This window comes from Hyla sarda, chromosome 6 (assembly GCF_029499605.1).
Source record: "Hyla sarda isolate aHylSar1 chromosome 6, aHylSar1.hap1, whole genome shotgun sequence".
Taxonomy (NCBI): Eukaryota; Metazoa; Chordata; class Amphibia; order Anura; family Hylidae; genus Hyla; species Hyla sarda.
In genome coordinates, this window is record NC_079194.1 from 268,581,655 (window position 1) to 268,607,869 (window position 26,215).

The 26,215-nt window shown below is 40.7% G+C and overlaps 1 protein-coding gene and 1 long non-coding RNA gene across 4 annotated transcripts in view; one reads left to right on the forward strand and one right to left on the reverse strand.

The window, feature by feature from the left end:
* Positions 1 to 26,215, reverse strand: part of LOC130277036 (ADP-ribose glycohydrolase MACROD1-like) — a 656,083-nt gene that overhangs the window by 349,069 nt on the left and 280,799 nt on the right. The window lies entirely within an intron of this gene.
* On the forward strand, positions 7,315 to 18,926 carry LOC130277039 (uncharacterized). Its single transcript, XR_008845348.1, has 5 exons — positions 7,315 to 7,377; positions 10,460 to 10,495; positions 10,602 to 10,672; positions 10,754 to 10,812; positions 18,872 to 18,926. It is a non-coding gene; the product is annotated as an uncharacterized LOC130277039 (long non-coding RNA).

The following is a 26,215-nucleotide window of genomic DNA, read 5'->3' on the forward strand; positions in this document are numbered from 1 at the left end:
TTTGTTCATTTTTACTTATGTAATTATAGGACACTTTGCTATTTACTTACTGTTAAAATTCTCAACCTTCATATGTTTTTAATGTGATTGAACGAACGGCCACTAGGTGGCTCTGTTCTGTTCCTTGCCCCAAGTGAAACTGTTACTTTGCTCTCCTCCTGGCCTGGCGTGTTTTTTAAGGGCAGGAAGGGTGTTAGGAGTAGTTAGGGAATATAATCTGAGTTAGTTTAGAAAATATGGTTTGATGACAGGTACTCAGAGCCACACCAGAGAGGCAGCAGGAGACCAGGGAGGTAAACAAGTGGCTCATAAGCTGGTGTAGGAAGGAGGGGTTTGGGTTCATGGAGAACTTCGCTGACTTCGCTGTCGGTTACCGGTTCTACCATACGGGCTGCACCTCAATGGGGAGGGTGCAGCTGTGCTCGGGGAGAAGATGGCTAGAAGGGTGGAGGAGTGTTTAAACTAGGGACTGGGGGGGGAGGGAACCTATAACATAGAGGGGGAAGACAGTGTAGATAGAGAGGGGGGACTTGGTAATGTACCTGGGGGTGGAGCGGGGGGGGGGGGGGGGGGTTAGAATAGTTAATAGGGATAGGCTTCATAGGAAGAAAAAACATACACCACTGAATTGCATGATGACTAATGCCAGAAGTCTGTGCAATAAAACTGACAAACTGGAGTGGAAAAATGTCTGAGGAAAATTATGACATAGGGGGTATAACAGAGACTTGGTTGGACGATAGCTGTGACTGGGCGGTCAACATACAGGGTTTTAGCCTATTCAGGAAGGATTGGACAAAACGGAAAGGGGGAGAAGTTTGTCTGTGAAATCAAATCTGAAGGCCGCACTGCGGCAGGATATATGGGAGGGAAACGATAATGTGGAGTCAGTATGGGTAGAAATATATGGAGATAAAAATAAAAAAATTCTGATAGGGGTTTGTTATAAGCCACCAAACATAATGGAAGAAGCAGATCAATTAATAAAGCAAATAAACAAAGCAGCAAATAAAAATGAGGTGATAATAATTGGGGACTTTAACTATCCTGATATAAACTGGGAGACTGAGACTTGTGAATCTCATAAAGGAAACAGGTTTCTGACTATAACTAAAGACAATTATCTGTCCCAAATGGTGCAGAGCCCAATCAGAGGGGGTGCCGTACTAGACTTAATATTAACCAACAGACCTGACAGAGTAACGAATGTGCAGGTAAAAGGACACCTGGGATATAGTGATCATAATATAATACATTAGAACTTATTCTTCAATAAGGGAATCTCTCCAGGGGCCAAAAAACAATGAACTTTATTGGAAGGCAAACTCGGAGAAGCCCTTAAAGGAGTACACCGGTGCTTACACATCTTATTCCCTATCCAAAGGATAGGGGATAAGATGCCTGATCGTGGGAGTCCCGCAGCTGGGGACCCCCGTGATCATGCACACGGCACCCCTTTGGAATCAGTCCCCGGAGCGAACACGACTGATTACAGTCGACCGCAGGGTCGGCGGCGTGTGACGTCACCCCTCGCGTAGGCTATCACGCCCCCTCCCGTAGGCTTGCATTGAGGGGCGGAGCGTGACGTCACACGGGGGTGGAGGCGTAACGTCACACGCCGACGGCCCTGCGGTCGACCGTAATCAGTCCCGGAGCGAACACGCTCCGGGGACTGATTACAAACGGGGTGCCACGTGCATGATCATGGGGGGTCCCCAGCTGCGGGACTCCCGCGATCAGGCATCTTATCCCCTATCCTTTAGATATGTGTAAGCACCGGAGTACCCCTTTAACAATATAACATGGGATATTGTCCTCAAAAACAAGAATACGGACACTAAATGGGAGACTTTTAAAGAGATCTTAAATTATCACTGTAATAAATATATACCTTATGCAAATAAAAGGGTCAGAAATTAAAGAAAACCAATATGGATGAATAAAAACATTAAAGGGGCAATAAAGGACAAAAATAAAGCATTTAAAATACTAAAACAAGACAGCAGTGAAGAAGCATTAAAAAGCTATAGAGAAAAATGTAAAATATGTAAAAAACTGATAAAATCTGCAAAAATAGAGACAGAAAGACTCATTGCCAAAGAGAGTAAAACTAACCCCAAAAAGTTTTTTAACTGTATAAATAGCAAAAAGGTCAAAGTGTGGGCCCATTAAAAAATGATGAAGAAGAAATTATAAACGGGGATCAGGAAAAAAGCAAATATATTAAACATATTCCACTGTGTTCACCGAGAAAAATGAAACACAGTGTGATACACAGTGTGATAAGGTGAAACACAGTGTGATAAGGTAAACTCCGCAGTACAGGTCACCTGTCTAACCCAGGAAGAAGTACAGTGCCGCCTACAATAAATCAAAACAGACAAATCACCAGGTCCGGATGGCATTCACCCTCGTGTTCTAAAGGAATTAAGTAATGTTATAGACAGACCCCTACTTTTAATATTCCGGGACTCTATAATAACAGGTACTGTTCCCCAGGACTGGCGCATAGCAAATGTGGTACCAATATTTAAAAAGGGAACAAAAGGTGACCCAGTGAATTATAGGTTTGTTAATTTAACCTCCGTTGTATGTAAATTGTTTTAGGGTTTTCTAAGAGAAGCTATTTTGGAGTATCTTAATAAAAATAAATGTACAACCCCATATCAGCATGGCTTTATGAGGGATCGGTCCTGTCAAACTAACCTGATCAGCTTCTATGAGGAGGTGAGCTCCTGACTGGACCAGGGGCAATAGCTGGATGTCGTATATCTGGATTTTTCCAAAGCATTTGATACGGTGCCTCATAAAAGGTTGGTGCATAAAATGAGAAGGATGGTGCTGGGGGAGACTGTGTGTATGTAAGTGGGTAAGTAACTGGCTCAGTGATAGGAAACAGAGGGTGGTTATTAAGGGTACTTATTCTGATTGGGTGACTGTTACTAGTGGGGTACCACAGGGGTCAGTCTTGGGTCATGTTCTGTTTAATATATTTATTAATGACCTTGTAGAGGGGTTGAATAGTAAAGTAGCAATCTTTGCAGAGGATACTAAACTCTGTAAAGCGGTAAACACTATAGAGGACAATGAACCGTTACAAATGGATCTGGATAGGTTGGAGCTTTGGGCTCGGAAGTGGCAAATAAGGTTCAACACTGATAAATGTAAGGTAATGCACATGGGGAGGAAAAATCCGGGCTGGGGTTGTGTATTAAATGGTAGAACACTTGGGATGACTGACATGGAAAAGGACTTTGGAGTCTTAGTTAACAGTAAGTTTAGCTGTAGTGACCAGTGTCGGGCAGCTGCTGCCAAGGCTGATAAAATCATGAGGTGCATCAATAGGGGCATAGATGCCCACAACAAGGAAATAATTCTACCGCTGTACAAATCACTAGTCAGACCACACATAGAATACTGTGTACAGTACTGGGCACCAGTGTACAAGAAAGATATAGTGGAGCTAGAGAGGGTTCTAAGACGGGCAACCAGAGTTATACGGGGAATGGGAGGACTACAGTACCCAGAAAGATTATCAAAATTAGGGTTATTTAGTTTAGAAAAAAGAAGGCTTAGGAGAGACCTAATAACTATGTATAAATATATCAGGGGACAGTACAGAGATCTCTCCCATGATCTATTTATACCCAGGACTGTATCTATAACAAGGACCATCCTCTACGTTTAGAGGAAAGAAGGTTTCTACACCAGCACAGACTGGGATTCTTTACAGTAAGAGCAGTGAGACTGTGGAATTCTCTGCTTGAGGAGGTGGTCATGCGGAACTCTGTAAAAGAGTTCAAAATGCATTCTTGGAGAGTAATAACATCGCTGGTTATGTATACTAAATTTATATGGACAGAACGTTGATCCATGGATTTATTCTGAGTATTTGGAGTCGGGAAGGAATTTTTACCACTAGTATGAGGGTTTTTTGCCTTCCTCTGGATCACCTCAGTAGGGACTCATTAGGGATATAGGTTGAACTTAATGGATAGAGATGAGTGAACTTACAGTAATTTCGATTTGTCACGAACTTCTCGGCTCGGCAGTTGATGACTTATCCTGCGTAAATTAGTTCAGCCTTCAGGTGCTCCGGTGGGCTGGAAAAGGTGGATACATTCCTAGGAAAGAGTCTCCTAGGACTGTATCCACCTTTTCCAGCCCACCGGAGCACCTGAAAGCTGAACTAATTTATGCAGGAAAAGGCATCAACTGCCGAGCCGAGAAGTTCGTGACGAATCGAATTTACTGTAAGTTCGCTCATCTCTATTGATGGACTCTGGTCTTTTTTCAACCTCATGAACTATGTTACTAGTAAAGGAATATAAGGCTGTGATAAACAATATTCTCTAATCTCCTAAAGGGTACGTTTCCACCTGGCATATACGCTGCGCAAAATTTACGTCAGCAGCGGGAAATATGCTGCGTATTCCTCGCTCACTATATACACAGGGCTTTCCGGCGGCAGCCCTGTGTGTGCAGTGAGTACTGGAGGCGGAGCCGCGCATCACAGTCACGCCGGCACACGGCCCCGCCTCCAAAACTCACTACATACATAGGGCTGCCGCTAGAAAGCCCTGTGTGTATAGTGAGCGAACAATACGCAGCGCATTTCCCGCTGCTGCCGTAAATTTTGTGCAGTGTGAAATACGCTGCGTATACTCAAGGTGGGAACGCACCCTTAAACAAAATTGAGCTTTCTGGACTGAATTCTATGCATCATCTCTGGAGGAAAGCAGGCACTGCTTAAGGGTACATTCACACCACATTTTTGCAATACAGTTCCCGTATCAGGTTTTGGATGAAAAACGGATTCCTCAAAACCTGACTAAAATGTAAACGTATGTACAAATTTCAACTCGTATACAGTTAAAAACCGCATACGGTTTGAAAAATAATGTCCGGTTGCATCCGTTTTGTAGGAAAACAAAGTATAAGTTTTTAACTTTTCACTCCATTTTGAATAAAGTTTCACTTACATGTTTGAAATTCCGAGAAAAAAAACTGTGCAAAGTCAAAAAATATATGGTAAAAACAGGATGGAACCGTATGCACATACGGTTCTGTACGGTTCCCATTGACTCCCATGTTAAAAAAAAAAACGTATACTGTTTAATACAGTTTTTCACCCGGACCAAAATCCTTGGTAGATTACATTTTTGGGTACGGGAAAAAAACCTGACAAAACCGTGCAGGATGCAAAACGGACACAACCTGATGCATGTTTTGGCATACGGTTTTCAATGGAGAGTCAATGCATATGGTTTTCAATACGGTTCCATATGGTTTTCACATTGAAAACATAAACGGGAACTGTATTGCAAAAACGTGGTGTGAATGCACCCTAATTGACAATATCAACCTCACCTGCCCAATAGCCTCCTCACAGTGAGAATGATGGTGGAAACATCATGCTTTGGGGGTGTTTTTCAGCAAAAAGAACAGGGAGACTGGTCAGGGTTGAGGGAACACAGGCACACAGCCAAGACAACATAAAGCGGCTTAGGGACACTCTGACCTAGCCAGAGCTCTGACTGGAGACACCTGAAAATAGCTGTCCACCAATGTTCCCCATACAACTTGATAGAGCTTGAGAGGATTTACAGAGAAAAAGAAAGTCCCAAAATCCAGGTGTGCAAACCTTTTGGCATCATAACCAAGAAGACTGTAGGCTATAATCGCTGCCAAAGGTGCTTTAACTAAGTACTGAGTAAAGGACCTGAATAGTTGTGTCAATTCTATATTTTATTCTTCTTTTTTAACAAGTCAGCAAAAATTTCTAAAATTCTGGGTTCTCTTTCTCATTACAGGATACCGAGTACAAATTGCCAGTGCACAAAGTGAACTAACTTTGTTTTACCTTTCATAGAGTGTTAGTGGAAATAACCTAATGTTTGATGTACAGTATTAACAGGTCAAACCTGATAAAGTGTTAAAAATGTGCAGATTAATCAATAGGTCATGTGCCCTGTTGATAAATCTAGTGATAGGTAAACATGGTGGAGATACTTGCCACAGCTTTCCGTTATTGTAACACCTTTCTGCCAGGTGTATCAACTGGAGTGTGGTCTCATTTAAAAGGGGCACGGCCTAAATGTGCTAAAAATGCCCCAAAAATCTGGCACATCGTTCTGGTTTGAAATAAGCAAACTATTAGACCATTTTAGGAAATCTGGACCTGTGTATTTCTCTGATAGCAGATAAATACACCATGCAAAGGAGGCCTTTTTGTTTTATTCTATGGATGCAAGTTAGCCCAATTCAATATGGCTAATCAGGGTCTGGCATGTCTGCTGTACTTTCCAAAGCAATACACTCGGAATAGGTGACATGTACTAAGCATATTGGCATTGAAACAATGGTACGTGCATGTCATGCATTTCGGCACAGAATATAAATAAAAATATATGCTACAAAACACTGTATGCAACCAGTTTAAAATGGATTGTCTAGTATTGCAGCGTATCAGAAATTTTGTCCCAGTCATTTCTCATGTCAAAAATTCTGATTGGTCAAGGTTTGGGTGTTCTAACCCCCACGAGAGAAATGCGCAGCTATGCCCTTCAATCCCCAGCTTACTGTGATCTCTGCCCAGGAGATGGCCATATTATAAGTCTATGGATCCTGTCTTCTGCAACTGGACAGGAATCATAGTGAGCTGGGGAGGAGTGAGGTGCTCCGCTAGAGATCACCCAGATCCTGACCGATCAAAACTTTTGATAACCTATGACAGGGACACTTTACCATGACATGGCACCTATGGGTAATCACTTCATCCATGGATGTGTTAACTCTTTTAGAGCAAGAGCCACTTTTAGCAGTGGCTCTCTGTATTGGTTCATAAAGGAGGGACCCAAGCAGAAGATCCTTCTAAGACATCTATAAGCCCTAATAAAAAAAAAAAATTTCACCATTGGCATAAAACAAATTTTTTTTCTAAGACAAGAAGAATGGTACCTTGAAAGTGGACAAATAATTTTCAAGAAATCATGTAAGCAGATGGTTTCTTGATCAAATCAACTGCTTAAAGCATACTACATCAAAATAAAGTCATCTTATTTTCTAAATAAGACAAAAAAAAAAGATTTAGGTGTTAAGAGGTAGGTACCGTATATATATCGCTATACACACACGTACATATATATACACACACACATACACACAATATACTATATATATATATATATATATATATATATATATATATATATATAATAAATCAATGGTGCTAATCCTTGGTTAACAAGGCTACTGATTCATGACAAGGCTTTACTTATTTTCTGTTCTCCCAGCAGCGAATGAACCTTCTAGGGAAGATGCTGTAGGCAGAGGAGGAGGGAGACTATAAGTGGTCTGTGAGAGCTTTCAGGCCATGTAAGTATTTTCTTGATGTCGAAATATATTAGGGACATTAAACAAGCCCTCTGGAACAAGCAAAATACAACACATAAAAGCAACAAACATGGGAAACCCAACAGTTTTGCCGGCCGACGTTTATTTATTGCTCTGTGCAGATATTTCCTTGAGCTGGGATGTGATCAGATCTGTTCTCAAGGAAGTATATTATTATCCTGTGTATCATTTAGAACACTGCCAGCCTGCTGCAGTAGTATACACAAATGAGACTATGCACTCATGCCGCACCAGACAGGCCACCATCAATCTCTTTTCTGCAGACAATCTATTTAAAACCAAATGAGTGAGCTGTAAGGAACATATGCAGCTAGCAAGACAATATTCCGAATTGCCTGGAATATATTACAATGCTTTTACACTTTTCATCATTGTGTCGAGAGATCCCAATGGAAAAATTTGGAATTGAGGATGAAATAATTTACTCATTAAGGAAAGAATCAACAAAGGAAATTAATGCTTTGTCTTTCTAAAACACTTTTTCATTACACAGAATCATACTAAAGCTCCTTTCACATTACCACTTGTGTACGGTAGGTGACGTCCGTTAGGAAAATAACGGGAGAAAAAATTGTGCTTGCGACATCTTTTTTTCCCGTTATCTTCGGCAGCAATAACGGGAGTTATAACGGATGTTAGAGGAATCCCAATCAAGTGAATGGGATCCTCTTTGCCAGTTAGGCTCCGTTACAATAACGGACGTTAAGGGCGCCCAAAGTGAGAAAAAAAAAAAGAGGCCCTTAACGTCTGTTTGTAACAGAGCCACTTTCATAGTGTGAAAGTAGCCTAAGAGTCAATGAGGATGGGAAAGACAGGAAACCAAATTTCACCTCTGACTGGTCTGGGGTTAGAATAATCATAAGTGATCAGAGGAAAAAAAATAGGAATGAAAACATTAAGTGCATGTATACAAATGGCAGAAGCCTCAATAAGGAGACAGAAGAACTGAAACTATTAATGTTGAAGAAAGACTATGATATAGTGGGGATAAGTGAGACATGGCTGGATGCGAGCTATGCTTGAGTAGTTAAAGGGGTATTCCAGGCAAAAACTTTTTTTTTTGATATATCAACTGGCTCCGGAAAGTTAAACAGATTTGTAAATTACTTCTATTAAAAAATCTTAATCCTTCCAATAGTTATTAGCTGCTGAAGTTTTCTGTCTAACTGCTCAATGATGATGTCACGTCCCGGGAGCTGTGTATGATGGGAAAATATCCCTATAGGAGCTGCACAGCTTCTGGGACATGAGTCATCAGAAAGCAGTCCGACAGAAAACAGCAACTCAACTTCAGAAGCTAATAACTATTGGCAGGATTAAGATTTTTTAATAGAAGTAATTTACAAATCTGTTTAACTTTCCGGAGCCAGTTGATATATAAAAAAAAGTTTTTGCCTGGATAACCCCTTTAATGTACAGGGCTACATTTTGTTCAGAAATGACTGTACAAGTAAGAAATGGGGAAGGGTTTGCTTATATGTAAAATCCTGTCTTAGGCCTATTAGACATTGGTGACATAAAAGTTGATGTGGAGTCTCTGTGCTGGGAAATAAGGGGAGGGGTTAACAACAATAAATTACTGATAGGGGTTTGTTATAAGTCCCAAAGTATAATAGAAGCAGCAGAAAACCTACTAACAAGAGGAAGGGCGCTTCTGGACCTTATCCTAACTGATAGGCCAGACATAGTATCCGAACTAGACGTAGGAAGGTAAAAAGAGAAAGAAAAAAAAAAAAAAAAAGGAACACAATAGCGCCCCTGGTGAAGTACGTTAGGCACAGGTAGGGAGATGCTGGTAATAACACTCACCCTGTAGTGTTGCGCTCAGAGCACAACATCTGATATCGCATATATCATAAAATGGGATCCTGCAGCTTGATTCCCCCGATCCCAGGCAGCGTCTGGTCCGGTAATGGTGTAGGCAGCAGAAGAAACAAAAACGGAAAAACGGAACTTATTCAAAGCGCCAGATCCCTTGAGATAGTCAGTCTAACAAAGTAGACCAATTTCCATAAAAGATAACATTTATTCCAAGCATAGATCAACGCGTTTTAGACCCGAAACTGGAGGCGGAAGTCATGGCGGCCTGTGTATTCTGCCCCGGACTACTACTCATCCTGCTCCACAGCTTCTCCAGCAGCATTCTGTCCTGATGAAGGGCCCGTTTCGGGGTCTAAAACGCGTTGATCTATGCTTGGAATAATTGTTATCTTTTATGGAAATGTGTCTACTTTGTTAGACTGACTATCTCAAGGGATCTGGCGATTTGAATAAGTTCCGTTTTTGTTTCTTCTGCTGCCTGAACTAGATGTAGGGGTCATCTAGGTAATAGTGACTACAAAGTAATAAGGTTTCAATTATCCTAAAAGAGGATGTCTACTAATGGGGCTACAAAAACATTACAAGGCCAATGTTTATCAACAAAGAGAGGATCTTAGTGACATAGATTTGGAACTTGCTCTCAGTAATAAAAGTACACAGGTTAAATGGAACATTTATTTATTTATTTTTCTTGGGTTTTGTACTTTATTTGGCAAAGCGTAACTGCATAAACTGTACAACACGTGCTGTGTAAGACACGTTCTCGAACACAGCTGTGAACTATAAACTGCATCAACAGAAGGAGCTCAAATGTAAATGGACATTTAGAAGCATCCTGAATAGATCTTGTGAACAACATGTACCCTATGGGATTAAATGGGGTAGAAATAGAAGAAAACCAATTTGGCTAACCAAAAGAGTTAGCAATTAAAGATAAAAGGAAAGCATTCAGACTACTAAAACAAGAAGGTAGTGGGGGAAATGTAAAAAAATTATAAGGAGAGGAATAAAGTCTGTAATAAAGAAACAAACTAGCAAAAATTTTAACAGAGAAAATGATTGAAATTGAAAGTAAAAAGAACCCAAAAATAATCTTACCTTATATAAATAATTAGAAACTGAAAATGTTGGCCCCTTAAGAAATTACCTGGGTGTAACGGTGGAGGAGGATAAGGAAAAGGCCAATCTACTAAATGCCTTCTTTTCTATTGTATTTACACAGGAAAATCCAATGTCAAATAAAAGGAGAAGAGACAAAGTAAGTTCTCCAGCAGATCTCACCTGTTTAACTGAAGAAGAAGTGCATATGATTTGCATCCATCCATCCATATTAAGAGATTCTATAATGACATATTATTCCACAGGACTGATGCCTGGCAAATGTGGTACCAATATTCAAAAAGGAGTCAAAAGCGATCCTGGGAACTATAGGCCTGTAAGTTTAACATCTCTTGTGGCTAAGATTTTTAAGGGTGCTATTCTGGAATATCTTAATGAAAATATCCTTCTAACACAGCACCAACATTTATGCAGGATTATTCCTCCCAGATGAATCTGATCAGCTTCTATGTGAAGGTCAGTTATAGATTGTAGATTTGGACTACAAAAGGTTAGTGCATAAAATGAGGATCTTGGGACTGGGGGAGGATATATGTAATTGGGTTGGCAACTGGCTCAGTGATAGGAGGCAGAGAGGCAGTATCAATTGAATTAACTTTGGTTGGGTGACAATTACAAGTGGGGTACAACAGGGGTCAGTAATGTGTCCCTTTCTTTTCAATAATTTTATTAATGACTCTGTAGAGGGATTACAGAGTAGAATTTCTCTATTATCCCAGTGGGATCTGGGGAAGCTGGAGGCATGGGCACAGACTTGGCAAACAAAGTTTAATGTAGATAAATGTAAAGTTATGCACTCAGGCTGTAAAAACAATGTTCAATTATGTGCTTATTAACTTGGGCACATTGGTGGACAGTAAACTCAACATTAACACCTTAAAGACAATGGACGTAAATGTACGTCATGGCCGGTCACGTGGTACTTAACGCACCATGACGTACATTTATGTGCCGACATGGCTGCGAGCACCCAGTCATGCGCGGCAGGTCCCGGCTGCTATCAACAGCCAGGGAACTGTCGGTAATGGCGGACATCCGCGATCGCACAGACTTACCTGCCTTTGTACTGCCAGATCAGTGCTCTAAAATTACAGCCTCAGGGGGCCTTGCTGATAACATTGATCAATGCTATGCTATGGCATAGCCTGGAACAGTGTTTGCAATCGAAAGTTTTCATGTAATAGTCCATTATGGGGGACAAAAAAAAAAATCTATATATTTTTTTTTGTGTTAAAGGGGTAGTCCAGTGCTGAAAAACTTTTCCCCTATCCTAAGGATAAGGGATAAGTTTCAGATCGTGGAGGGCGATCTCTTATAGAAGGCCCCGGCTTGCTGGCCAGATAGCATGAAGAGGCAGCCGACACGCCCCCTCAATACTGCACCATGGCAGAGCAGGAGATTGCCGAAGAGTTGTATTGCGGGGGGTGTTCGGACCCCTTGCGATTTGAAACTTATCCGCTATCCTTAGGATAGGGGATACATTTTTCAGCACTGGATATCTCCTTTAATAGAAGGTAAATAAGCCCCTTTCCTAATCAAAGTTTATATCACACTACTTTTTCAATTTTTCAAATAACACAATGTAAACAAAAATAAACTAACATATTTGGTATCTTCATGTGCAAACATTTCCAAACTGTTAAAATATGATAGAACGTTAAATGACAAATGTAAAAAATGTAGAAAAATCCAATTCAAGCTAAATCCATCAAAAAGTCCCATCAAAGGAAAAATGGTACTGATAAAAACTACAGATGACAGAGCAAAAAAAATAAGAGTGTTGTAGGGATCAGAATAGGACAATTTTATGAATACTGATTACTTAAACTTTTTTTTTTTTTTTTTTTTAAAGTAGAAGTGCACTGCGTAAAAAAACATACTTCCCAAAAAAGTTGTAAAGTTGTGGGGTTTTGTTTTTCATTTTGTCCCACAAATAATTTTTGGGGCTTCACCATAGATTTTGTATACAAATAAAAAAGTGACGTCTTTACATATTACAATTGGTCCCTCATGAAAAAAGCCCTCATATGACCCTGCCCTGTAAGTAGGAAATTGAAAGACTTAAGGCTATCAAAAGGCAATGAGGTAAAAATGTAAACCACAAAAATTAAAAATGGCTGTTTCCATAAGGTATTAAAGCTCCTAAGGCAGTGTTTTCCAAGCACGGTCAAATACCCTCAACAGGTTAGGTTTTCAGGATTTCCTTAGTCTTTCCCAGGTGATATCATTGTGGTGATGCCTGTTGGGGGTACATCGGAAATACTGCATTAGGGCGCCACTCTCCAGATGTAACAGCTACCTTACACTCCTTATAGGTATTACCCATGACTTTAACACATATACCATTAGTAGCTACTTAAAAAAAAAAATCATTAATCCAAAATTCAGGACAAAGATGTAGTTTAGTAAAAGGCAAATTTATAAAAGGAATTAAGTAATGTAATAGACAGACCCCTACTTTTAATATTTAGGGACTTTATAGTGACAGGGACTGTTCCCCAGGACTGGCGCATGGCAAATGTGGTGCCAATATTTAAAAAGGGGGTCAAAAGGTGACCTCGGGAAATATAGGCATGTTAGTTTAACTTCGGTTGTGTGTAAATTGTTTGAGGGTTTCCTAAGAGATACTATTTTGGAATATCTTGATAAAAATAAATGTATGAGGCCGTATCAGCATGGATTTCTGAGGGATCGGTCCTGTCAAACTAACCTGATCAGCTTTTACGAGGAGGTGAGCTCCAGACTGGACCAGGGGCAATCGCTGGATGTCATATATCTGGAGTTTTCCAAAGCATTTGATACGGTTCCACTAAAAGGTTGGTGCATAAAATGAGAAGGTTTGGGCTGGGGAGAATGTGTGCAAGTGGGTAAGTAACTGGCTCAATTATAGGAAACATAGGAACCCCTTCATGACCCAGCCCATTTTCACCTTCAGGACCTGGGCATTTTTTGAAAATCTGACCACTGTCACTTTAAACATTAATAACTCTGGAATGCTTTTACTTATCATTCTGATTCAGAGATTGTTTTTTCGTGACATATTCTACTTTATGTTATTGGTAAAATTTCACTGATATTTGCATCCTTTCTTGGTAAAAAATCTAAAAATTTCATGAAAATTTTGAAAATTTAGCATTTTTCTAACTTTGAAAGTCTCTGCTTGAAAGGAAAATGGATATTCCAAATAAATTACATATTGATTCACATATACAATATGTCTACTTTGTGTTTGCATTAAAAAATTGACAAGTTTTTACTTTTGGAAGACACCAGAGGGCTTCAAAGTTCCGCAGCAATTTTCCAATTTTTCTCAAGATTTTCAAAATCGTAATTTTTCAGGGCCCAGTTCAGGTTGGAAGTGGATTTTAAGGGTCTTCATATTAGAAATACCCCATAAATAACCCCATTATAAAAACTGCACCCCCCAAAGTATTCAAAATGACATTCAGTAAGTGTTTTAACCCTTTAGGTGTTTCACAGGAATAGCAGCAAAGTGAAGGAGAAAATTCTAAATCTTCATTTTTTACACTCGCATTTTCTTGTAGACCCAATTTTTGAATTTTTACAAGGGGTAAAAGGAGAGAAATCACCCTAAAATTTGTAACCCAATTTCTCTCGAGTAAGGAAATACCTCATATGCGTATGTAAAGTGTTCGGCGGGCGCAGTAGAGGGCTCAGAAGGGAAGGAGCGACAATGGGATTTTGGAGAGTGAGTTTTTCTGAAAGGGTTTTTGGGGGGCATGTCCCATTTAGGAAGCCCCTATGGTGCCAGAACAGTGGACCCCCCCACATGTGACCCCATTTTGGAAACTATACCCCTCATGGAATTTAATAAGGGGTGCAGTGCGCATTTACACCCCACTGGCGTTTGACAGATATTTGAAACAGTGGACTGTGCAAATCAAAAATTTTATTTTTCATTTTCACAGACCACTGTTCCAAAAATCTGTCATACACCAGTGGGGTGTAAATGCTCACTGCACCCCTTATTACATTCCGTGAGGGGTGTAGTTGCCAAAATGGGGTCACATATGGATATTTATTGTTTTGCGTTTGTCAGAACTGCTGTAACAATCAGCCACCCCTGTGCAAATCGCCTCAAATGTACATGGTGCACTCTCCCTTCTGGGCCTTGTTGTGCGCCCCCAGAGCACTTTGCGCCCACATATGGGGTATCTCCGTACTCGGGAGAAATTGCATTACAAATTTAGAGGGTCTTTTTTCCCTTTTTCCTCTTGTGAAAATGAAAAGTATAGTGCAACACCAGCATGTCAGTGTAAAAAAAATTTTTTTTTTTTACACTAACATGCTGGTGTAGACCCCAACTTCAACTTTCATAAGGGGTTAAAGAAGAAAAAGCCCCACAAAATTTGTAAGGCAATTTCTCCCGAGTACGGCGATACCCCATATGTGTCCCAAAACTGTTGCCCTGAAATACGACAGGGCTCAAAAGTGAGAGAGCGCCATGCGCATTTGAGGCCTGAATTAGGGATTTGCATAGGGGTGGACATAGGGGTATTCTATGCCAATGATTCCAAAACAGGGTGCCTCCAGCTGTTGCAAAACTCCCAGCATGCCTGGACAGTCAATGGCTGTCTGGCAATACTGGGAGTTATTATTTTGCACCAGCTGGAGGCTCCGTTTTGGAAACAGTAGCGTACCAGACGTTTTTAATTTTTTTGGGGAGGGGGGGGCTGTGTAGGGATATATGTATATGTAGTGTTTTTTACTTTTTATTTTAAGTTAGTGTCAGTGTAGTGTAGTGTTTTTAGGGTACAGTCACATGGGCAGAGGTTCACAGCAAGTTTGCCGCTGGAAGTTTGAGCTGTGATCGGGACTCACACACCGCGCTGCTAAGTATTCTGATAGCGAAACGCTGCTATCAGCTATTCAGATTTGACTAGCTGATAGAAGCGATCGCTGGGGGGGGGGGGGGGGGGGGGGATGAAACCCCCCGTAGTCGCATGGTAAGATGGCTGGCTATCAGTGATAGCCACCATCTTTCCGGGCGCTGCGGGATGCCGCGAGGAGCGGCAAAAATGTTCATGACGTACCTGTATGTCATGGGTCGGGAACACCTTGCCACCCATGACGTACAGGTATGTCATAGGTCGGGAAGGGGTTAATGGTACTTATTCTGATTGGGTGACTTACTAGTGGGGTACCACAGAGGTCAGTCTTGGGTCCTGTCCTATTTAATATATTAATTAATGACCTTGTAGAGGGGTTGAAGAGTAAAGTAGCAATCTTTGCAGAGGATACTAAACCTAAAATAGGTTGGAGGCTTGGGCTGGGAAGTGGCAGATGAGGTTCAACACTGATAAATGTAAGGTAATGCACATGGGGAAGAAAAATCCGGGCTGGGATTATGTATTAAATGGGAGAACACTTGGGACGACTGACATGGAAAAGGACTTAGGAGTCTTAGTTTACAGTTAATTTAGCTGTAGTGACCAGTGTCGGGCAGCTGCTGCCAAGGCAAATAAAATCATGGGGTACATCATAGATGCCCACGACAAGGAAATAATTCTACCACTGTACTAATCACTAGTCAGACCACACATGGAATACTGTGTACAGTACTGGACATCAGTGTACAAGAAAGATATAGTGAAGCTGGAGAGGGTTCAAAGACGGGCAACCAGGGTAATACGGGGAATGGGAGGACTACAGTACCCAGAAAGATTATTAGAATTGAGGTTATTTAGTTTAGAAAAAAGAAAGCATAAAGGAGACCTAATAACTATGTATAAATATATCAGGGGGCAGTACAGAGATCTTTCCCATGATCTATTTATACCCAGGACTGTATCTATAACAAGGGGGCATCCTCTATTTATGGATTCTAGATTTATAGGTACAGAAGGTTGATCCAGGGATTTATTCTGACTGCCATATTTGTAGTCGGGAAGGAATTTTTACCTCTAGTATGAGGATTTTTTTTACCTTCCTCCGGATCAACTCAGTAGGGACTCATTAGAGTTATAGGTTGAACTTGATGGACTCTGGTCTTTTTTCTACCTTATGAACTATGTCACTATGAACTATGCAGGAAGGCAGCGCTTGCGGATGTGAGTAGTTCCCCGATGGGGACAGCGCCCCAAGCAGAACAGCGCTCGCGGGTCATATGATTATTTTTTTTTTTGGGGGGGGGGGGAATACCGTTATATACCGTGGAACCGCCATAAGTTACAAAAATACCGTGATACACATATTTGGTAATACCGCCCAGCTCTAAAGCCTTATACAACCTGGTAAACAAAAAAGGAAAAAAAATTAAAAAAGGAGTCATTTTTTTTTCTAAAAGATTTCCAATTTTTTTAAATTAGCAAAGCATGATGCAAACTTTACAAATTTGGTATGGTTTTAATTGTACCAAAATTACATGCTAGTTTGACCACAAGGTGAATGGCATAAAAAAAAAAAAAAAAAAAAAAAAAAACAACCCCAAAATAAAAAAAAGTTAGGGCTATTAAGGGCCTGATCCTTATGTGGTTAAAAGTACAAAAATGTGAATCAAAAATGATAGAGCAGGGGCAGGGGAATAAATATTGCTAAAGTAGCTTAAGGTTTGATGCCTGTGCGCCTCTGGGCTTAGTAATGTGAGCAATGTGAATGTCTGACCTTAATAATCTGCATCATGCAGTTGGCTCAGTCAAGTGTTTAATGGCGTCCCTTCCTTTGTGAAAGGCTCCGCTTCTGAATCATATGGTTATCTCTAGAAATGTGACCCCTGCACTTCTAGTGGCTGGTGTATAAATCTCCCATTGCATTTGCTCTGACAAAGAACATGCTGCTGCCCTCTAAGGTCACTGCAGTAAGGTAAGAATTTTTAACACCTGTGCAAAAAAGAACACTGAAATACAAATTATTAACCAGACAAAACTAGGGCAACTGCAGCTTTATATTGTCTTAACTCCTTGGTATCACAGCCAGTTTTGCCAGCATCTTTTTAATCACCTTACAAGAGCCATACCCTTTTTTCATAGCTGTGTGAAAGCTTGTTTTTTATTGTGGGATAACGTTCAACACACACACAATAGGACAATATATAAGACGCACCCAATTTTAAAGGTGCAAAATCGAGAAAAAAAAAGATTCTGAACCCAACAGTGATCTTCAACCTGCGGACCTCCAGATGTTGCAAAACTACAACTACCAGCATGCCCAGACAGCCGTGCTGGGAGTTGTAGTTTTTCAACATCTGGAGGTCTGTAGGTTGAAGACCACTGGTATAGGAGGTAATACTCACGTGCACCCGCCGCTGCGGATCCGTCACCGCTGCCCTGGATGTCGCTCCATCGCTGTCGCCGCGTCCCCGTGGTGTCCCCGACGCTCCGAACGTCTTCTTCCCCGGGATCCATGCTCTCCGTCGCCGTCATCACGTCGCTACCCTCCTATTGGATGACGGGACGGCGTGCGTGATGACATCGAAAAAGAGCGTCGTCCATGCAGGGGATCCCGGCACGGAGCAGACACCGAGGAGGCAGGTAAGGTCCCTCCCGATGCAGCCGGGTTAGTGTCATTTTCCCTTCAGACGCGGCGGTCAGCTTTGATCGCCGCGTGTGAAGGGTTAATACAGGGCATCACCGCGATCGGTGATGTCCTGTATTAGCCGTGGGTCCCGACCGTTGATGGCCGCAGGGACCACTGCGTTAGGTGTGTATTCGCCGTATAAGACGCACCAACTTTTTCACCCCAGTTTTGGGGAAGAAAAAGTGCGTCTTATACAGCGAAAAATATGGTACTTTCATTACAAGCAGAGTGAGTCTTTGCTATGGCCACTCTAGTAAGCAAAGTCTAAGGGAATGTAACTTTTCACCTTTAAAGCGGTACTCCAGTGGGGGAAAAAAAAAGATTTTCAATCGCCTGGTGCCGGAAATGTATACAGATTTGTAAATAATCTAATTTTATTTGAACATTTTAAGCCGTCCAGTACTTCTTAGCTGCTGTATGCTCCAAAGGAATTTGTGTAGTTCTTTCCAGTCTGACCACAGGGTTCTGCAGCAATCTCTGTCAATAGCATGAGCAAATCACCACAGCAAACCTTTACTGCTTCAGACAGTTCCTGACACAGACAGAGGTATTAGCAGAATGCACTATGGTCAAATTGGAAAGAACTACACAACTTTCTTTGGAGCATACAGCAGCTGATACTGGAAGGATTCAGATTTTTAAATGGAAATAATTTACAAATCTGTATAACTTTTTGTCACCAATTGATTTGAATTTTTTTTTTCTACCGGAGTACCCCTTTAGCCCCTCTACAGGCATGTGAACTTCACTGCTGTGTATTCCCAAGTTGTATCTACAGAGTAGCCTATGAGTTCTGCAACTAGTCCTTCCTAAATTACAATCCTACAGTTTTTCTTAAAAATCTGGAAGGGAACTTCTACTCACATACATTTCATTAGAGAAGAGAGTTACAAAGGGTTTACATTACTGTTAGAATGGTATGCAGCAATATACTCACGCCAGGCACATTTTGTTTAACTATGTTCCGTTTTTTTTCCAGAAAGTATTTAAGAAAAAAAAAGTAGATATTCGGAAAAAGTTATGAGACCATCAGGGGTACACCGCTTAATATTTTGGCACACCTTTCTGCTGGTATGTCAACACATACCAAACTTAGAGCCTTTTACTTGTGTAAACATACAAGTATCCTAAAACCGATTGTTTTGTGTGTTTTTAGGACTTCCAGAAGACAGAGTGGATGAAGATAGATGCTATTGACGAAGGAATAAAGGATATATACACATTTCGGAAGAGTAATCATAACCTGTGCAGAGAAAAAGTTGACCAGTTACCCATTGCAACCAATCAGATCCCTTCTTTCATTTTTCAGAGGCCTTTTTAAAAATTAAGGCAACTGTTCTTCTGTAGAGTTTTTGATAGATCTCTCTCTCTCTCTAAACCACCAAATTCAAATCCAGTTTTGGGGGGTAACAAAATAAGACTGTGATGAATAAAAATGTACTGTATTTAACCCCTTAACGACGCAGGACGTATATTTACGTCCTGCGCCGGCTCCCGCGATATGAAGCGGGATCGCGCCGCGATCCTGCATCATATCGCGTCGGTCCCGGCGCTCATCAACGGCCGGGACCCGCGGCTAATACCACACATCGCCGATCGCGGCGATGTGCGGTATTAACCCTTTAGAAGCGGCGGTCAAAGCTGACCGCCGCTTCTAAAGTGAAACTGAAAGTGACCCGGCTGCTCAGTCGGGCTGTTCGGGACCGCCGCGGTGAAATCGCGGCGTCCCGAACAGCTGATCGGACATCGGGAGGGCCCTTACCTGCCTCCTCGGTGTCCGATCGACGAATGACTGCTCCGTGCCTGAGATCCAGGCAGGAGCAGTCAAGCGCCGATAATGCTGATCACAGGCGTGTTAATACACGCCAGTGATCAGCATAGGAGATCAGTGTGTGCAGTGTTATAGGTCCCTATGGGACCTATAACACTGCAAAAAAAAAGTAAAAAAAAAGTGTTAATAAAAGGTCATTTAACCCCTTCCCTAATAATAGTTTGAATCACACCCCTTTTCCCATAAAAAGAATAAAACAGTGTAAAAAAATAAAATAAATAAACATATGTGGTATCGCCGCGTGCGAAAATGGCCGAACTATAAAAATATATCATTAATTAAACCGCACGGTCAAATGCGTACGCGCAAAAAAATTCCAAAGTCCAAAAAAAGCGTATTTTGATCACTTTTTATACCATTAAAAAAATGAATAAAAAGTGATCAAAAAGTCCGATCAAAACAAAAATCATACCGATAAAAACTTCAGATCACGGCGCAAAAAATTAGTCCTCATACCGCCCTGTACGTGGAAAAATAAAAAAGTTATAGGGGTCAGAAGATGACATTTTTAAACATATAAATTTTCCTGCATGTAGTTATGATTTTTTCCAGAAGTGCGACAAAATCAAACCTATATAAGTAGGGTATCATTTTAACCGTATGGACCTACAGAATAATGTTAAGGTGTCATTTTTACCGAAATATGCACTGCGTAGAAACGGAAGCCCCCAAAATTTACAAAATGGCGTTTTTTTTTCGATTTTGTCGCACAATGATTTTTTTTTCCGTTTCGCCATGCATTTTTGGGTAAAATGACTAATGTCACTGCAAAGTAGAATTGGCGACGCAAAAAATAAGCCATAATATGGATTTTTAGGTGGAAAATTGAAAGGGTTATGATTTTTAAAAGGTAAGGAGGAAAAAACGAAAGTGCAAAAACGGAAAAACCCTGAGTCCTTAAGGGGTTAAGCAAATAAACATGTTTTGTACTCATGAACATTGTTTACAAATAAATTTAGCCTTGATGTCCTTAAAGGGGTACTACCGTGCTGACAACTTATCCCCTATCTAAAGGATAGGCGATAAGTTGCCTGATCGCGCGGGGTTCCGCCGCTGGGAACCTCCGCGATCTTGCACGCAGCACCCTGCTCTCATCAGGCCCCGGAGCGAACATCGCTCCGGGTCTGATGACTGCCGATCACGGGGCCGGGGTATATGTAAGTCTATGGCAGGGGGCAAGAGAGCCATAGACTTGCATTGAGGGGGCGGAGCGTAACGTCACGATCACCAGCCCCGTCATCAGACCCGGAGCGGATGTTCGCTCCGGGGCTCGATGAGAGAGGGGTGCTGCGGCAGCGGCAGGACCCCATGCGATCAGGCAACTTATCCCCTATCCTTTAGATAGGGGATAAGTTGTCAGCATGGTAGTACCCCTTTAAGGCCTCATTCCCATTGCAGTCGGACTCTGCTATTTGGAGCTCCGTAGGCAATCCTGCCAGAAGGACGGGAGTTTAGAAGTATAGAGCTTGCACTATTTTTTTCCTCCTCTAGCCAGTATACTGGCTTTAGTGTGGGTGAACTAGCTTTCAGTTTCACTTAAAATTTTCTCTTATCAAAGTAACCACACTTTCATCTCAGATTGCAGAGCACTTCACTTATAGCAACTCCCAAAGGTGATTTTGACTTAATGACCACATCTTAAACACTCCTGCCCAAAAGATAGGCACAGTGGAGTGAAACCACAACCAGTAAGATAGGTGCCGGAAGGGATGTTATGGTAATACTTGTCCATGATTCCTTAGATCTTTATTAAATTGACAATTGTGCCATCTCTGAATCATCCACAGTCCATAATGAAACACCCTTCACCCTTGACTGTTGGGTGAACGCAAACATGTGCTTTTATCTCAGAACAAACAGATTGTCGCCTGTTGAACACCTCAAACTGAGATTTTTTTAATAACTAAGGGCCAGGTTGTGGTTGATTACATACACTCTTGCTTCGCCGTATCACTTAGGGTAACACCGAAACCTTCTCCAGGTGTGCAAATTCCAAAAGACTGACCTTCACTTCTAAAAGCAGCTATGGCAGATCGCTTTTTGACATATTTCGACTCCTTCCTGTGGGGTCTTTTTACAACACCACTTTAGACATTTTTACAGGTTTCCCCAGTATTATAATATAAAGGTGAGCACCTGAGTTTTTCACTGTGTACAGTACAGAATTAGAAACCTGTGTCAAAGAGAAACTGTATTTGTTGCTAAACAAATTACACTGTAACTTCCAATTTAGGTCTTGTAAAACGAAAGCTGTGCTGTGACTGCATGCTGCGGGTTTCACAATTTCTTAGCCCCATTATTTAAAACCTACAATGTTTTGAAGAATATTCAAATAAATATGATGCAGTTGAGTGTTGAAAGTTCTTAAAACAGAAGACATTTCAGCCTTTACAGAGAAATTTCGGGGGTGCATTAAACTTAATGAGCAGTGGTGTATTTGTCTTGTTCCCTTGGTTCCAGGGTGCTGTACATATGATAAAGGGTAAAAATGCATATGACATACAAATAACACAAATGTGAGTACAATGAGGCTTACAATTTATAAAATCTTACAAGTAAGAATTCACCATGCCATGACAATCTCTATCACTATGGATTGACAAATGACAGTGCAAACAGATTTTATTAGACACAAGTGTTACCCCTTTAAGGCAAGGATTTGTTGCCTATACATAGGAGATGAGACCTTACCAAATGTCAAACTCTGGGCCATATGGGCAGAGATTAATAGTGTACAGCAAACCTTTGGCAAGGAATTTGTCTGCTGACCTCCTGCTCCCGTGAGGAGATGCTGTAATGATGTGTAAAACCTTTACGTGAAATATGGCATGCTGGACCTCGTAAACCAGAACAAGCTGACAGAGTCTCTGTTTCATATCTCGACTGACTCAGAATGGAAAAAGCATTTCTGTTTCTCCCTTCACAGGTAAATTGGAAGCAACAGTGATTTGTTAGGTTTTTCAAGCCTTTTCCATCTCACCTAGTGCTGGACCAAATAAAAAGTGGCGACTGAATACTTATCATATAGCATATTTTAAAACTATACTAATACTTTTTTTAGACTAAACTTGAGATTTTATTACTTATGTTTCCGACATATTATGCAGCCCTGTATACTAGTAGTCATCCTTAACATCAGTCTATGTTCTATTGGAACAAACATTTTAACATCTCTATCTCAGATACAGACTGAAACAAGACACAGATAGCGCTCCATAGTGAGATAACGTTAAAGCATAAGCAGATGTGTGAATGGTGGCACTTACCACATAAAGTTGCACTCCACCAAGTGTAACTATGGAAAAAGATGTATAGTATAGGTGCCTGTAGCCGCTCCACATCTATAATATACCACAATCTATAGCTTTCTCCAAACTGAGTGAGAGGCGCTGGACACAACCACTGGAGAGGAACTCCGTTTAATCACCCATGATGCAATGCGTTTCACAGTAAGACTGCTTCAACAGGCATACCCAGGTGAGTACAACCATACAATATATAGGGCCCATGATTAACCCTTCAACATTCGCTTCATTATACTCTTTTAGACATGTAAATGTTGTGCAAATTCATCTTTCTATCCGATACAGCATAAAGGTTCTCATTTAGAAACATTTTATTCATTAGTGTCAAAGGAGCTGAGTAAAATTCGAAAAAGCATCAGTTTACAGCGTAAACATGACAACCTTACCCTCCAAGAAAGGAGGGCAATACAATCATTACAAGAGAACACAAAAAGCATCATACGCTCGGCAGATAAAGGAGGCGGTATTGCCATCCTTGATAGGTAGGAATACATTGAAGAATCCCTCAGGATTCTATCAGATTTAGAGAATTATGAAACATTACCATCAGATCCATCTTCTCTATAAAAAGTCTGAATAAGAAAGCGGTTGATCATTCACGTTTAAACTAAAAATTGTTAAAAAAATTATTATTAACCCCTTAAGGACACAGCCCATTTTCACCTCTAGGACGCAGCCCTTTTTTGCACATCTGACCACTGTCACTTTAAACATTAATAACTCTGGAATGCTTTTACTTATCAATCTGATTCCGAGATTGTTTTTTCGTGACATATTCTACTTTAACATAGTGGTAAATTTTTGTGGTAACTTGCATCCTTTCTTGGTGAAAAATCCCAAAATTTGATGAAAAAATTGAAAATCTTGCATTTTTCTAACTTTGAAGCTCTCTGTTTGTAAGGAAAATGGATATTCCAAATATTATTTTTTTGGGATTCACATATACAATATGTCTACTTTATGTTTGCATCATAAAATTTATGAGTTTTTACTTTTGGAAGACACCAGAGGGCTTCAAAGTTCAGCAGCAATTTTACAATTTTTCACAAAATTTTCAAACTCGCTATTTTTCATGGACCAGTTCAGGTTTGAAGTGGATTTGAAGGGTCTTCATATAAGAAATACCCCATAAAAGACCCCATTACAAAAACTGCACCCCCCAAAGTATTCAAAATGACATTCAGTAAGTGTTTTAACCCTTTAGGTGTTTCACAGGAAAGGCAGCAAAGTGAAGGAGAAAATTCAAAATCTTCATTTTTTACACTTGCATGTTCTTGTAGACCCAATTTTTGAATGTTTACAAGGGGTAAAAGGATAAAATTTATACTTGAATTTGTAGCCCAATTTCTCTCGAGTAAGCACATACCTCATATGTCTATGTAAATTGTTCGGCGGGCGCAGTAGAGGGCTCAGAAGCGAAGGAGCGACAAGGGGATTTTGGAGAGTACGTTTTTCTGAAATGGTTTTTTGGGGGCATGTTGCATTTAGGAAGCCCCTATGGTGCCAAAACAGCAAATAAAAAAAACATGGCATACCATTTTGGAAACTAGACCCCTTGAGGAACGTAAAAAGAAATTAAGTGAGCCTTAATACCCCACAGGTGTTTCATGACTTTTGCATATGTAAAAAAAAAAAAAAAAAATTTTCACTAAAATGTGTGTTTCCCCCCAAATTTCACATTTTTGCAAGGGTTAAATGCAGAAAATACCCCCCAAAATTTGTAACCCCATCTCTTCTGAGTATGGAGGTACCCCATAAGTTGACCTGAAGTGCATTACGGGCGAACTACAATGCTCAGAAGAGAAGGAGTCATATTTGGCTTTTTGAGAGCAAATTTTGGTCGGGGGGCATGTCGCATTTAGGAAGCCCCTATGGTGCCAGGACAGCAAAAAAAAAAATGAAATGGCATACCATTTTGGAAACTAGACTCCTTGAGGAACGTAACAAGGGATAAAGTGAACCTTAATACCCCACAGGTGTTTCACGACTTTTGCATATGTAAAAAAAAAAATTTTTTTTTTATCAAAAATGCTTGGTTTAGCAAAAATTTTACATTTTTAAAAAAGGTAATAGCAGAAAATACCCCCCAACATTTGAAGCCCAATTTCTCCCGATTCAGAAAACACCCAATATAGGGATGAAAAGTGCTCTGCTGGCGCACTATAGGTCTCAGAAGAGAAGGAGTCACATTTGGCTTTTTGGAAGCAAATTTTGCTCTGGGGGCATGCCGCATTTAGGAAGCACCTATGGTGCCAGGACAGAAAAAAAAAACCACATGGCATACCATTTTGGAAACCAGACCCCTTGGGGAACGTAACAAGGGGTAAAGTGAACCTTAATACCCCACAGGTGTTTCACGACTTTTGCATATGTAAAAAAAAAATATTTTTTTTACACTAAAATGCTTGTTTTCCCCCAAATTTTACATTTTTACAAGGGATAATAGCAGAAAATACCCCCCAAGATTTGTAACCCCATCTCTTCTGAGTATGGAAATACCCAATAAGTGGACGTGAAGTGCACTGGGGGCGAACTACAATGCTCAGAAGAGAAGGAGCATCATTGAGCTTTTGGAGAGAGAATTTGGCCATGTGCATTTCCAAAGCCCCCCGTGGTGCCAGAACAGTGGACCCCCCACATGTGACCCCATTTTTAAAACTACACCCCTCACAGAAGGTAATAAGGGGTGCAGGGAGAATTTACACCCCACTGGCATTTGACGGATCTTTGGAACAGTGGGCTGTGCAAATTAAAAATTTTATTTTTCATTTTCATAGACCCGTTTTAAAGATCTGTCAGACACCTGTGGGGCGTAAATGCTCACTGTACCCCTTGTTACATTCCGTGAGGGGTGTAGTTTCCAAAATGGGGTCACATGTGGGTATTTATTGTTTTGCACTTATGTCAGAACCGCTGTAAAATCAGCCACCCCTGTGCAAATCACCAATTTAGACCTCAAATTTACATGGTGCACTCTCCCTTCTGAGCCTTGTTGTGCGTCCCCAGAACACTTTGCGTCCACATATGGGGTATCTCCGTCCTCAGGAGAAATTGCGTTACAAATTTTGGAGGCTTTTTTTCTTTTACCGCTTGTGAAATTTTAAAGTATGGGGCAACACCAGTATGTTAGTGTACAAAAATGTTTTTTTTTTTTTCACTGTAAACTATATATATAAAAAAATAAAAG